Consider the following 12,212-nt stretch of genomic DNA (forward strand, 5'->3'; position numbering starts at 1 on the left):
ATGTACACATCAGGATAACAGATGGGATCCGGTCCTGGAGCGCTGAGCCAGCCTTAGGAGGCATCTGATGGGTAAGAAATGGCGTCCAGATACCCGGATCGTGACAGCACCCCCCCCTTTAGGAGTGGCCCCAGGACACTTCTTTGGCTTTTGAGGAAACTTGGAATGGAATCTCCGGACCAAGGCAGGAGCATGGACATCAGAAGCATTGGTCCATGAACGTTCCTCAGGATCATAACCCTTCCAGTCAATAAGATATTGTAGTTGACCGTAATGGTGACGTGAGTCCAGGATCTTGGCCACTTCATACTCAACGCCTCGTTGAGTTTGGACTTTCGGAGTTGGAGGAAGTGAGGAATGAAACCGATTCAAGATCAGCGGTTTCAACAGGGAAACATGGAATGTCCTGGGTATTTTTAAGAAGGGAGGCAACTGGAGTCTGTAAGCAACAGGATTGATGACTTGTTCAATCTTGAAAGGACCGATATAGCGAGGTGCAAACTTCATACTGGGAACTCTTAACCTCAAATTCTTCGTGGATAACCATACCCAATCACCCACCTTGAGAGCAGGAACTGCTCGACGCTTCTTATCCGCAAACTTCTTGTACCTGAACGATGCCTTGAGCAGAGCTGATCGTACGCTCTTCCAGATATTGGCAAACTGATGCAAGGTGATATCCACTGCGGGAACAGAAGTTGCTGGAAGCGGTTGGAACTCAGGGACTTTAGGGTGGAATCCAAAGTTAGTGAAGAATGGTGTTGAAGCAGATGAAGAATGATACTGGTTGTTATGACAGAACTCGGCCCAGGGAAGTAATTGAACCCAGTCATCTTGAGAGGAGGACACATAGATGCGGAGGAAGGCCTCCAAGTCCTGATTCACCCTCTCGGTTTGACCATTGGTCTGAGGATGGTAAGCCGTGGAAAACTTTAGCTTGACTTGGAGGACTTGACATAAACTTCGCCAGAATTTGGCTGTGAATTGAACTCCTCGATCTGAGATAATTTCTTCAGGAAGACCGTGGAGTCGGAAGATCTCTTGTATGAATACTTGAGCCAACTTGGAAGCTGACGGAAGACCGGTGAGAGGAATGAAGTGTGCCATCTTGGTGAACCGGTCAACTACCACCCAGATGGTATTGAACTTGTTGCACATGGGTAAGTCTGTAATGAAATCCATCGACAAGTGGGTCCATGGCCGACGGGGAACGGATAGTGGAACCAGTTGCCCCGCAGGCGACTGGCGGGATACTTTATGTTGGGCACACTTTGGGCAAGATGCAATAAACTCCAAGACGTCCTTTTTCAGAGTTGGCCACCAATAGGACCTAGAGATAAACTCCAGGGTTTTTTGGATACCTGTATGTCCGGCAAAACGGGAAGCATGGGCCCAATGCATGAGCTTCTTCCTTAGCATCGGCTTCACAAAACTTTTCCCTGATGGGGGCGTAGAGTCCATCCCTACCGTGGAGAATGCCAACGGATTTATAATAGGATGCTTGTCTGAAGACTCTGACTCATTTTCTTGCTCCCATGAGCGGGAAAGGGCATCGGCCTTGCGATTCTGAGAGCCCGGACAGAACTGGAGTTTAAAGTCGAACCTGGAAAAGAAAAGTGCCCATCTGGCCTGACGAGGGCTGAGACATTGTGCGCCCTTCAGGTATAAAAGGTTCTTGTGGTCTGTAAGTATGGTGATTGAATGAGAAGCTCCCTCCAACAGATACCTCCACTCTTCTAGAGCGAGCTTGATGGCTAGCAACTCCTGGTCGCCAATGGCATAGTTGCGCTCAGCTGGGGAGAACTTCCGGGAGAAGAAACTGCAAGGGTGTAAATGGCCATCTTTAGCCCTCTGAGATAACACCGCTCCTACTCCAACGGAGGAGGCATCCACCTCTAAGATGAAAGGAGAGTCGATGTCAGGCTGTTTCAGAACAGGCGCAGAGATGAACCTTTGTTTTAAAAGATTAAATGCTTGCATGGCTTCTTCAGACCACTTGGACGGGTTAGCACCCTTCTTAGTGAAAGCAGTAATAGGCGCCACAATGGTGGAAAAGTCTCGTATAAACTTTCGGTAATAGTTGGCGAACCCTAAGAACCTCTGGACCCCTTTGAGGGTTAAGGGTACCGGCCAATTTTGGATTGCTTGTAGTTTCTCAGGATCCATCTCTAGTCCGGAACCGGACACAATGTACCCTAGAAACGGAATGGACTTGACTTCAAAGACGCATTTTTCTAATTTGCAATAGAGATGATTGACACGGAGACGGACAGAACCTCTTTAACCCAAAAACGATGTTCCTCTAAATCGTTGGCAAAAATGAGGATATCGTCTAGATAGACCACGACATGACGGTATAGAATGTCTCTGAAGATCTCATTGACAAAATGCTGGAAGACAGCTGGAGCATTGCTCAATCCGAAGAGCATGACGAGGTACTCATAATGTCCGTCACGGGTGTTAAAGGCGGTCTTCCACTCGTCACCCTCACGGATCCGGATGAGATTGTATGCACCTCGCAAGTCCAGCTTTGTAAAGATGGTAGCTCCGCTAACTCTGTCAAAGAGCTCAGTAATCAGGGGTAAAGGATAACGGTTCTTGATGGTAATGTCGTTCAAACCTCTGTAGTCGATGCACGGCCGCAGACCACCATCTTTCTTTTTTACAAAAAAGAAGCCTGCGCCGGCTGGAGAAGAAGAAGGTCGAATGAACCCCTTTGCTAGGTTCTCTTTAATATATTCCTCCATAGAATGCGTCTCAGGCAGAGACAACGGATAAGTTCGGCCTCGAGGTGGAACCTTCCCTGGAACGAGATCAATCGGACAGTCCCATTCTCTATGAGGAGGAAGGATATCAGCAGAAGCTTTACTGAACACATCCGTGAAATCTTGATATGGAGGAGGTGGAACATCAGACGACCTGGTGGAGGAAGAACAGACAGGCAATACTTTAAACAAACATGTCTCAGCACAGGAGGAACCCCATGCCAGGATTTGCGTAGTCGTCCAATCAATTGTAGGATTGTGAAGACGGAGCCATGGAAGGCCCAGGACCACAGGATGTGTGGCTCTTGGAATCACTAAAAAAGAAATAAGTTCGGAATGAAGAACTCCCACTCTCAGACGAACTGGTAGAGTCCTTAAAGAAATAACTGCATCAAAAATTTTGCTGCCATCCACGGCAGTTAAAGAAATGGACGAAGGAAGTCTCTCGGTGGGTAGGGACCACCGTTTAACATAGGCTTCGGTAATAAAGTTCCCAGCTGCTCCGGAATCAAGGAGGGCAATGACGTTCCGATAATGTTGAGCAACTTGAAGCGAGACTGGGAGATTACAATCTTGAGGAGATGGAGAGGAGATCATTACTCCTAGCCGGCCCTCTCCTTGGCGAGCTAGGATTTGGAGTTTCCCGGACGTTTGGGACAGGCATTAATGGTGTGAGACGGAGCTGCACAATAGAGACAGAGAGACTCGGAGAGACGTCTTCGGCGCTCAGCAGGAGTTAAACGGGAACGGCCAAGTTGCATGGGCTCATCTTTAGATGGTGACAGTTGACGAGGAGGAGCAGAAGATTTTGGAGCAAATGATCTTCCACGCTCAGTTGCTCTCTCTCTGAAACGTAAATCAACTTTCGTGCAGAGTGAGATTAGCTCATGTAACTTAGAAGGTAAGTCTCTGGTAGCTAACTCATCTTTAATACGCTCAGATAAGCCATGCCAGAATGCAGCATACAGGGCCTCGTCGTTCCATGCCAGTTCGGATGCCAGGATCTGGAACTGTATCAGATATTGTCCTACAGTACGTGACCCCTGGCGTAAACGGAGAATCTCGGATGAAGCTGAGGTTACCCGGCCTGGCTCGTCGAAGATGCGCCTGAATGTTGACACGAAGGCAGTGTAGGAAGATAGCAGGGTGTCGGACCTCTCCCATAACGGTGATGCCCAATCAAGGGCTGAGCCACTGAGAAGAGAAATAATGTAGGCAATTTTTGTACGGTCACTGGGAAAATTGCCAGGTTGTAGCTCAAACTGAATCTCACACTGGTTGAGAAATCCCCTGCAGAATCTTGGAGATCCGTCAAATTTTGCTGGCGTTGGAAGATGAAGACGTGGAGCAGAAATGGGTAAGGTGGGTGGGGTTATAGCTGGAGTCACTGTGGTTGACGCACCAGACGCGCCTGATCCACGGAGAGTTGTCTGAATCCCATCCAGCTGAGTAGAGAGATCCTGGAGACAGCGGATGATGTGGCCCTGTGCAGCCTCCTGATGTTCTAGTCGGGCTGCCAGTTCTTGCATCAGCCTGGCCGCTTGATCCTGGTCTCCGGCTGGATTCATTAGGTCAGTGCTTACTGTCACAACTGAGGGCCTGAGCTGACGGGAGGCAGCCTCAGTTGTAGGGGCTGAGATGTACCGGAACCTGGGAGGTTGTATCAGACCCCTGGACATGTAAGTAACATGAATAATAACTGCCCGAAGGCGTGACCACGACAACTTGGATAAAAGTCAATGATGTTTATTATGACAACTCCGCAACACAGCAGCAGTAAAAGAAAACGTAAAAGTCAGCAAAGAATAAATACAGTTCCTGGGTACTACAGGATGGCAGGAGCCACAGGGCACTGGTAGTGTGAGATAGTTCTTATGATCTTCTAGATGGAAAGTCCTTACCAGGCCCGACTGTAGCAATGGAGATAACCCAGGATTGTGCCAGCTGGTGTTCCAGGAAAAGCTGGGTTGCTGAAGATAAAACAGCTGCTGTGGATACTGGCTGGAACCAGACTGTTAGCACGGAGTGGATACTGGCTGGAACCAGTTAAATAATAAATGAACTTGGGAGCGATGAAATATGAACTGAAATGTAGAACTTGAGAGCGGAGAAATAATAATACCGGTGGAGAGTGGTAAAGTGTAGAAAGGACACCGGCCCTTTAAGGGAAGCTGTACTCTGCTGGAAGCTGAGCTGGAAGCAGGTAATGTTGTAGCTGGAAACAGATGAATCCACAATGGATTGGAGAGTCAGGCTACACCGCAGGTGGAATGCTGGTGCGGGTCTCTATGGTGGAAGTCTTGAGACAGGAGCTGGAACCTGGAAGACAATCACAGGAGAGAGACAAACAGGAACTAGGTTTGACAACCAAAGCACTGACGCCTTCCTTGCTCAGGCACAGTGTATTTATACCTGCAGCAAGGAAGGGATTGGCTAGGCAATTATGCAGATTATCAATACTGAGAACAGATTGGTGGAAATGATCAGCTGACAGAATCCAAGATGGCTGCGCCCATGCAGACACTTGGAGGGAAGTTTGGTTTGTAATCCATGTGGTAATGAAAACAGTAATGGCGGCGCCGGCCACCGGAGACAGGAGGCGCCAGGCTGACAGATGCACATCCAACCACGCGGACACAGCGGAGGCCGCGGCTGACGTAATCGCCACTCAGACACTCTGCATGCAGAAGTTCAGGGACGGCGGCGGAGGCCGCGGGAGACGCCATGCCAGGTGTAATATGGCGTTTACTGTGACAGCGTCCCAGAGTGACAGGAGAGGATACAGGAATGTACACATCAGGATAACAGATGGGATCCGGTCCTGGAGCGCTGAGCCAGCCTTAGGAGGCATCTGATGGGTAAGAAATGGCGTCCAGATACCCGGATCGTGACAATCACATAATTCCCAGGTTCAATGCATGACAATTACTGTTCGGTAGGTCAGGAATCACCAGCTTTAAATTTCTCAGTTTTTTTTCCAAGCTGCTGGCTCATCCCAACCAAATATTTCACAGTCACTTCATTATTACATTTCAAATCATCCTGGGGGTCTTTCATTACATGAGGTTGTCGACCAAAAAGGATTTCAAAGGGTGATAGGTTAAGGGGAGACCTGGGAGTGGTTCTGATGCTGTACAACACTAGTGGCAAAGCTTCTGGCCACGACAATCCAGTTTCAACCATTAATTTGCTCAGCTTGTTCTTAATAGTGCTATTCACTCTCTCCACCTTTGCACTCGCCTGTGGACGGTATGGAGTATGCAGTTTGCTATTAATTCCCATCAGTTTACACATGACCTGAAAGACTTCGGGGTATATGCAATTCCGGACGAATTGCGCCTTTTTTCCATCAGTTTAAAAATTTGACTGCACTCGACAGCCGCAGCCCTCCCGCCGGGACCATGAATTCACCATATGCAATATAAAACGCATTCGACACTCCCCTTGGCGAATAACGGACCAATCGGCGAGTAGTGGGCGTCCTGAATTCGACTTCCCGCCGTTTGCAGCCCTTTATTAGGGCTTGTTTGCTGCGTGCTCAGCAGGCATTTTGTGAACCTGCAGAGAGTTGTGAGGAGGTGCAGAGCTAGCAAATTGGTTGTTTGCTGTGGTATCGTTTGGACAGCCAGCAGGCTTTAATCCAGGACAGACAGGAGGATACCTGTTACCCCGGAGGAGAGTCATTTTTGGAGCGATTTCTACAATTTTAGGTAAGTACCACATGTGGGTCTGGTGTTGCATGTATGTGTTTGTGTAGTGGGGGTTGCCATGAGGTGTACATGGGGTGTTTGGGGTATGTCTTTGGGGTGTTTGGGGTATGTATATATATGTGTGCAGGTATGTGTATAGCTCCTGCTTGTATTGCTGCATTATTTTTTTTTTGGAGTTTTGTGTTTTGGGGTAGTTTTTCACGTTTTTTCCCCTTAAAATTACTTTTTGGGTCATGCTTTTGCATTGGTGTACCTCCAGCATGTGCACGGATGTTTTTTGTCTTGTTTGGGGTGATTTTAGTGTGTGTCGGTATCAATGTGGTCGACATGTGATGTCGTTTTCCAAAAATGTTTTTTTTGCTCCTTTTTTAGCACTGGTGTACCTCCAGAGTGTGCAGGGATGCTTTTTGGCTAGTTTGGGGTGACTTGGAGCAAGTTTGTGTCGGCCATGCGGTCGACATGTCATTTCGTTTGTTTGCCAAACATGTTTTATTGCTCCTATTTTAGCACTGGTGTACCTCAAGCATGTGCAGGGATGCTTTTTGGCTCGTTTGGGGTGACTTGGAGCAAGTTTGTCAGCCATGCGGTCGACATGTCATGTCGTTTGTTTGCCAAACATGTTTTATTGCTCCTATTTTAGGACTGGTGTACCTCCAGAATGTGCAGGGATGCTTTTTGGCTTGTTTGGGGTGACTGTCAGCCATTTTGTTTGTGTCAGCCATTTTGTGTTAGCACTGGTTGACCTCCAGTATGTGCAGGGATGCTTGTACGGGGGTTTTGGCTTATTTGGCTTTTTTTTTCTATTCTTTTTATTTTTTTGTGTGTGTTTGGTCCTGCTTGAGAACTGGGGTCCCAGCAGCATGACGTGTGGTTGCATGTAATTTTTTAATGTGTGCTAAATTTGTAAACATATATATTTTTTTCTTTTTACAACAGAGATGTCCAGGGACAAGCGGGCCCGAACCCCCCCTTCCCCCCACCCCTCAGAAGAACTTTCCCTGCATAGCAACGAGGTGTGGGAGCCGACCCAGGAGGAGGATACGACCAGGCATGCAGTGACCAGCCGCGGTCGTCAAGGGACCAAATGGAGAAGTCAAAGAAAAAGAAAAAGCCTAGACAGGTAAATACTGACAACACCTGCAGACACAATAGCATCCAACTTGACACCCTAGTTTGCGCACTGCCATGAACACCTACAGGTATCTTTGCGCACTGCCAGGGATACTGACACTCACAGGTACATACCGATCTTAGTAAATGCATGGGTTTTTTTTTTTATCCCTAAAGGCAAGAAGCCAGCCAGAGGAGCAGTCGGAGGAGGAAGCCTCTGGTGAAGATGCAGGACCGAAGAAGCCGCGTGGACCCAGATACACTGAGGCGGAAAACTGTGCCCTAGTGGATGGCGTCGACAGGTCCTACGACGTTCTGTATGGACCAAGGGCACAGTCCACAGCAGCTAAGACCAAGCGAAACATCTGGGATGCCATCGCGAGACAAGTCACTGCAGTATCTGGAAACCGCCGGAGCACCAGAAACTGCATGAAGCGGTACAGTGATTGCCGCAGACAGACCAAGAAGAAGATGGGGATTCAGCGCCGACATGAGACAGCTACGGGAGGTGGTCCGGCTCTCAATCTGAAGTGGCTACCCTGGGAGAATGAACATGAAAGGCGCATGAACCCTGCCATGGTCGAAGGAGTTCGCAGAGGTGTGGACTCTAGCCGCCCTGCTGGCTTTCCCGAGGAGGAAGAACCGCCCAGAAGACGGAAGACGGTGGGAGACAAGCAGTCCAAAAGGAGGCCTGATGGTAAGAAAACATTCAGATGAGCTGTACTAAAAAAAATTATTTTTGTATTTGCTAATATTTTTTTTCTCACAGACACGCCTGCCCAGAGGACATCACCTGCGCGCAGGACATCGCCAGCGCGCAGACCATCACCTGCGCAGCAGGCATCGGCAGCAACGCGCGGACCATCACCTGCGCAGCAAGCAACGGGAGCGCGCAGATCATCACCTGGGCGCCAGACATCGTCATCGCGCAGTAAGTCACCTGCGCGCCAGACGACGTCAGCGCGCAGACCATCACCTGCGCGCCAGACATCAGCGCACAGAACGTCACCTGTGCACCAGACACCGTCGGCGACCACACCACCAGATGGGCGCCAAACTACAGCTCCTGCGCGCAGGCCATCACCAGATCGTCATCTCTCCAGGAGCTCTGGGACTGTGACCGAAGAGCCTCAACAAGACACTACCCTTGTGGACCCATCACCCGAACTGTTTGAGTCTACAGGGTTAACGGACGAGACTTTTCTTGGGTTTGAAGACAGCCGTGCAGACGTATCCAGCCAGACCCTTGAAAAGTCTCCAGAATTGAGGACAAGTGAAGCTCCTGGAGCAGTGGCACCACCGGATGGAGAAGGTTTGTATTTATTTTTGTGGGGGGTGGGAGGGGTACCATTTTTGTATAGTTTATTAACTTAATTTTTTTTTCTTTTGCAAACAGAGGTGCCACGGACCAGCAGAGGACTTGCGTCGGGGATTGGTCCCTACTACAGGCCGGATCTCATACAGGATTCGTCAGAGGATGACGAGGTGGAAGTGCAGCAGCCTGCTGTTTCTACATCCCTGTGTGAGTAAATATCGAATTGTGAGCCTTCAAACAAATGTATGATGAATGTGTATAATAATTTCTAATTTTCTTTTCAGCTGCACAAATGCAATTGGTGGCAGACGTACAGGAAGTAGTGATGTGCACCGGACATTTTTTGTGTTTTGTGTATTGGTTTTGGCTTCGGTTCCGCGGCCGTGTTTTGGATTCGGACGCATTTTGGCAAAACCTCACCGAAATTTTTTTGTCGGATTCGGGTGTGTTTTGGATTTGGGTGTTTTTTTCAAAAAACCCTAAAAAACAGCTTAAATCATAGAATTTGGGGGTCATTTTGATCTCATAGTATTATTAACCTCAATAACCATAATTTCCACTCATTTCCAGTCTATTCTGAACACCTCACAATATTATTTTTAGTCCTAAAATTTGCACCGAGGTCGCTGGATGGCTAAGCTAAGCGACACAAGTGGCCGACACAAACACCTGGCCCATCTAGGAGTGGCACTGCAGTATCAGGCAGGATGGCACTTAAAAAAAATAGTCCCCAAACAGCACATGATGCAAAGAAAAAAAAGAGGCGCATCAAGGTCGCTGTGTGACTAAGCTAAGCGACACAAGTGGCCGACACAAACACCTGGCCCATCTAGGAGTGGCACACCAGTGTCAGACAGGATGGCACTTCAAAAAAAATTGTCCCCAAACAGCACATGATGCAAAGAAAAATGAAAGAAAAAAGAGGTACAAGATGGAATTGTCCTTGGGCCCTCCCACCCACCCTTATGTTGTATAAACAGGACATGCACACTTTAACGAACCCATTATTTCAGCGACAGGGTCTGCCACACGACTGTGACTGAAATGACTGGTTGGTTTGGGCCCCCACCAAAAAAGAAGCAATCAATCTCTCCTTGCACAAACTGGCTCTACAGAGGCAAGATGTCCACCTCATCATCATCCTCCGATTCCTCACCCCTTTCACTGTGTACATCCCCCTCCTCACAGATTATTAATTCGTCCTCACTGGAATCCACCATCTCAGATCCCTGTGTACTTTCTGGAGGCAATTGCTGGTGAATGTCTCCACGGAGGAATTGATTATAATTCATTTTGATGAACATCATCTTCTCCACATTTTCTGGAAGTAACCTCGTACGCCGATTGCTGACAAGGTGAGCGGCTGCACTAAACACTCTTTCGGAGTACACACTGGAGAGAGGGCAACTTAGGTAGAATAAAGCCCGTTTGTGCAAGGGCCTCCAAATTGCCTCTTTTTCCTGCCAGTATACGTACGGACTGTCTGACATGCCTACTTGGATGCGGACACTCATATAATCCTCCACCATTCTTTCAATGGTGACAGAATCATATGCAGTGACAGTAGACGACATGTCAGTAATCGTTGGCAGGTTCTTCAGTCCGGACCAGATGTCAGCATCAGCAGTCGCTCCAGACTGCCCTGCATCACCGCCAGCGGGTGGGCTCGGAATTCTGAGCCTTTTCCTCGCACCCCCAGTTGCGGGAGAATGTGAAGGAGGAGATGTTGACGGGTCACGTTCCGCTTGACTTGACAATTTTCTCACCAGCAGGTCTTTGAACCTCTGCAGACTTGTGTCTGCCGGAAAGAGAGATACAATGTAGGTTTTAAATCTAGGATCGAGCACGGTGGCCAAAATGTAGTGCTCTGATTTCAACAGATTGACCACCCGTGAATCCTGGTTAAGCAAATTAAGGGCTCCATCCACAAGTCCCACATGCCTAGCGGAATCGCTCTGTTTTAGCTCCTCCTTCAATGTCTCCAGCTTCTTCTGCAAAAGCCTGATGAGGTGAATGACCTGACTCAGGCTGGCAGTGTCTGAACTGACTTCACGTGTGGCAAGTTCAAAGGTTTGCAGAACCTTGCACAACGTTGAAATCATTCTCCACTGCGCTTGAGTCAGGTGCATTCCCCCTCCTTTGCCTATATCGTGGGCAGATGTATAGGCTTGATTGGCCTTTTGCTGCTCCTCCATCCGCTGAAGCATATAGAGGGTTGAATTCCACCTCGTTACCACCTCTTGCTTCAGATGATGGCAGGGCAGGTTCAGGATTGTTTGGTGGTGCTCCAGTCTTCTGTACGCGGTGGCTGAATGCCGAAAGTGGCCCGCAATTCTTCGGGCCACCGACAGCATCTCTTGCATGCCCCTGTCGTTTTTTAAATAATTCTGCACCAACAAATTCAATGTATGTGCAAAACATGGGACGTGCTGGAATTTGCCCAGATGTAATGCACGCACAATATTGCTGGCGTTGTCCGATGTCACAAATCCCCAGGAGAGTCCAATTGGGGTAAGCCATTCTGCGATGATCTTCCTCAGTTTCCGTAAGAGGTTGTCAGCTGTGTGCCTCTTCTGGAAAGTGGTGATACAAAGCGTAACCTGCCTAGGAACGAGTTGGCGTTTGCAAGATGCTGCTACTGGTGCCGCCGCTGCTGTTCTTGCTGCGGGAGGCAATACATCTACCCAGTGGGCTGTCACAGTCATATAGTACTGAGTCTGCCCTGCTCCACATGTCCGTGGTTAAGTGGACATTGGGTACAACTGCATTTTTTAGGACACTGGTGACTCTTTTTCTGAGGTCTGTGTACATTTTCGGTATTGCCTGCCTAGAGAAATGAAACCTAGATGGTATTTGGTACCGGGGACACAGTACCTCAATCAAGTCTCTAGTTGCCTCTGAATTAACGGTGGATACCGGAACCACATTTCTCACCGCCCACGCTGCCAAGGCCTGAGTTATTTGCTTTGCAGCAGGATGACTGCTGTGATATTTCATCTTCCTCGCAAAGGACTGTTGGACAGTCAATTGCTTACTGGAAGTAGTACAAGTGGTCTTCCGACTTCCCCTCTGGGATGACGATCGACTCCCAGCAGCTACAACAGCAGCGCCAGCAGCAGTAGGCGTTACACTCAAGGATGCATCGGAGGAATCCCAGGCAGGAGAGGACTCGTCAGACTTGCCAGTGACATGGCCTGCAGGACTATTGGCTTTCCTGGTAAGGAGGAAATTGACACTGAGGGAGTTGGTGGTGTGGTTTGCAGGAGCTTGGTTACAAGAGGAAGGGATTTAGTGGTCAGTGGACTGCTTCCG

The sequence above is a fragment of the Pseudophryne corroboree genome, chromosome 1 (assembly GCF_028390025.1).
Source record: "Pseudophryne corroboree isolate aPseCor3 chromosome 1, aPseCor3.hap2, whole genome shotgun sequence".
NCBI classification, from domain to species: Eukaryota; Metazoa; Chordata; class Amphibia; order Anura; family Myobatrachidae; genus Pseudophryne; species Pseudophryne corroboree.